The sequence below is a fragment of the Elephantulus edwardii genome, unplaced genomic scaffold (genome assembly GCF_000299155.1).
Source record: "Elephantulus edwardii isolate Elephantulus edwardi_28Jun2011 unplaced genomic scaffold, EleEdw1.0 scaffold01396, whole genome shotgun sequence".
In the NCBI taxonomy this organism is placed as follows: Eukaryota; Metazoa; Chordata; class Mammalia; order Macroscelidea; family Macroscelididae; genus Elephantulus; species Elephantulus edwardii.
In genome coordinates, this window is record NW_006401146.1 from 1 (window position 1) to 3,334 (window position 3,334).

Sequence of the window (3,334 nt, forward strand, 5' to 3'; positions counted from 1 at the left end):
TTATATATGTGAGTATGTTTTTATACATGTGAGCATGTTGTTATGTATGTGAGCATGTTTTTGTATGTGGATATGTTGTTTGTTGTTGTATGTGGATATGTTGTTATATATGTGGGTATGTTGTTATATGTGTGGGAATGTTGTTATACATGTATGTTGTTATATATGTGAATATGTCCATCCACAGGGTGGCTCCCAGGGTGAAGGCATGCTCCTTGCCTTCTTCTCGAACATCCACGTGGTAGTAGATGCCATCACCGACCTTCCAGGTCACTGAGAGGTGATTCTCGCCCTTGCTGCTTGGTCTGATCATCACATCACCCTGGTCCACGGACTCCATCATCTTTTCTGCTTGCTGGAAATTTATATTATGGAAAGCCCTGCGGAGCGTAGCCCGGCCTGGCCTTGCTCTCTGGGGCATCACCATGTGTCAGCAGAGACCATGAGTCAGCAGAGACCAAGAGTCAGGAGAGACAATGAGTCAGGAGAGATGATGAGTCTTCAGTGACCGTGAGGCAGCAGAGACGATGACTCAGCAGAGACCATGAGTCATCAGAGACCATGAGTCAGAGACCTGGCCTGGCCAGAGACTATAAGTAAGAGACCTGGCCTGGCCCTGCCTGGCCATGCCCTCTGGGGCCTGGTCTTGATCTCCGGGGCCTTGCCCGGCCTGGGCTGGCCCGGACTGCCCTTGCCCTCTGGGGGCTGTCCTGCCCGGGCCTTGCCCTCTGGACCCTGGCTCGGCCTGGCATTGCCCTGCCGGACCTGGCCTGGCCTGGCACTTCCCTCCCCGGCCTGGCCCAGCCTGGCCTTGCCCTCTGGAGTCTGGCCCGGCCCAGCCTGGCCCGGCCTGTCCTTGCCCTCTGGGACCTGGCCAGGCCTTGCCTGGCCCGGTCTGGCCTTGCACTCCAGGGCCTGGACCAGCCTGGCCTGGCCCAGACTGTCCTTACCCTCCGGGGCCTGGCCTTGCCCGGCCTGGCCTTGCCCGGCCTGGCCTGGCCGGCCTGGCCTTGCCCTCGAGGGCATGACCATGAGTAAGCACAGACCATGAGTCAGCAGAGACCAAGAGTCACGAGAGACAATGGGTCAGCAGAGACGATGAGTCAGCGGAGACCGTGAGGCAGCAGAGACCATGAGTCATCAGAGACCATGAGTCAGAGACCTGGCCTGGCCAGAGACTATAAGTAAGAGACTTGGCCTGGCCCCGCCTGGCCTTGCCTTCCAGGGCCTGGCCCGGCCTGGCCTTACCCTCTGAGGCCTGGCCCTTCCTGGCCTTGCCCTCCCGCCTGGACTTGTCCTCCCGGGCCTGGCCTGGCCTGGCCTTGTCCTCCGGGGCATGACAATGGGTCAGCAGAGACCATGAGTCAGCAGAGACCAAGAGTCAGGAGAGACAATGAGTCAGCAGAGATGAAAAGTAAGCAGTGACCTTGAGGCAGCAGAGACCATGACTTGGCAGAGACCATGACTCAGCAGAGACCATGAGTCATCAGAGACCATGAGTCAGAGACCTGGCCTGGCCAGCGACTATAAGTAAGAGACCTGGCCTGGCCCCACCTGGCCTTGCCCTCCTGGGCATGACCCGGCTTGGCCTTGCCCTCCGGGGCCTGGCCCGACCTGGCCTGGCCCAGCCTGGCCTTGTCCTCCGGGGCCTAGACTGGTCTGGCCGTGCCCTCCGGGGCCTGACCCGGCCTGACCTTGCCCTCTGGGGCCTCTCCTGGCCTGGCCGTGCACTCCAGGCCCTGGCCCCACCTGGCCTTGCCCTCCGGTGCGGGGCCCAGCCTGGCCTTGCTCTCTGGGGCCTGGCATCGCCTGACCATGTCCTCCGGGGCCTGGCCCAGCCTGGCCTGGCCTGGCCTGGCCAAGCTATCTGGGGCCTGGCCCAGCCTAGGCTGGCCCAGCCTGGCCTTGCCCTCCTGGGCATGACAATGGGTAACCAGAGACCATGAATCAACAGAGACCAAGAGTCAGGTGAGACAATGAGTCAGCAGAGACAATGAGTCAGCAGTGACCGTGAGGCAGCAGAGACCATGACTTGGCAGAGACCATGACTCAGCAGAGACCATGAGACATCAGAGACCATGCATCAGAGATCTGGCCTGGGCAGAGAGTATAAGTAAGAGACCTGGCCTGGCCACACCTGGCCTTGCCCTCCAGGGCCTGGCCCGACCTGGCCTTGCCGTCCGTGGCTTAGCCCTGCCTGAACTTGCCCTCCCAGGCCTGGCCCGGCCCTGCCTTGCCCTACAGTGTCTGGCCTGGCCTGGCCTGGCCCGGCCTGGCCTTGCCCTCCGAGGCATGACAATGGGTCAGCAGAGACCATGAGTCAGCAGAGACCAAGAGTCAGGAGAGACAATGAGTCAGCAGAGATGAAAATTAAGCAGTGACCTTGAGGCAGCAGAGACCATGACTTGGCAGAGACCATGACTCAGCAGAGACCATGAGTCATCAGAGACCATGAGTCAGAGACCTGGCCTGGCCAGAGACTATAAGTAAGAGACCTGGCCTGGCCTCACCTGATCCTGCTCTCCGGGGCTTGGCACCACCTGGCCTTGCCCTCTGGGGCCTATCCCAGCCTGGCTTTCCCATGGGCCTGGTCTGGCCTGGCCTTGCCTTCCGGGGCCTGGCCCGGCCCGGCCTGGCCCAACCTGGCCTTGCACTTCGAGGCCTGGACCGGCCTGGCCTCGCCTGGACTCTCCTTGCCCTCCGGGGCCTTGCCCGGCCTGATCTTGCTCTCTGGGGCATGACCATGAGTCAGCTCAGACCATGACTCAGCAGAGACCAAGTGTCAGGAGAGACAATGAGTCAGCAGAGATGATGAGTCAGCAGAGACCGTGAGGCAGCAGAAACCATGAGTCATCAGAGACCATGAGTCAGAGACCTGGCCTGGCCAGAGACTATAAGTAAGAGTCCTGGGCTGGCCCTGCCTGGCTTTGCCCTCCTCGATGAAGCTGCCAGCCAGCAGGGCCCGGAAGAATGGGTAGGCGGTAGAAGAGATAGCCTGCTGGGCGGGGAGCTGCAGGCCTGAGTCCAGGGGGAAGTGCAAATCAGGGGTCAGGGCCGGGGCTGGGCCCAGCAGAGGTTCATAGAGGCAAGGGGAAGGTGGGTCAAGGTCCATGGAAACTGCAGACGGTAGGACTGGGCCCCCAGTGGGAGTCATCAGGCTCTGGAGGCAGGGCAAAGTGTCTGTAGCAAAGAAGAGGAAGAGGGGGCGCGGGGCTGGCTGGGTTAGTGATGCGAGGAGGAGACGGAGGCCTCCCTGGTCCAGAAGTAGCCGGCGCAACAGAGAGGGTTTCCCGCAGATGAAGGACAAAGTCAGTGCACAGGCCACACGGTCTTC

General features: G+C 61.0%; 1 pseudogene; it reads right to left on the reverse strand.

The window, feature by feature from the left end:
* Window positions 1–2,560: 2,560 nt before the first annotated feature.
* LOC102871503 overlaps window positions 2,561–3,334 on the reverse strand; it is a 2,797-nt pseudogene continuing 2,023 nt past the window's right edge.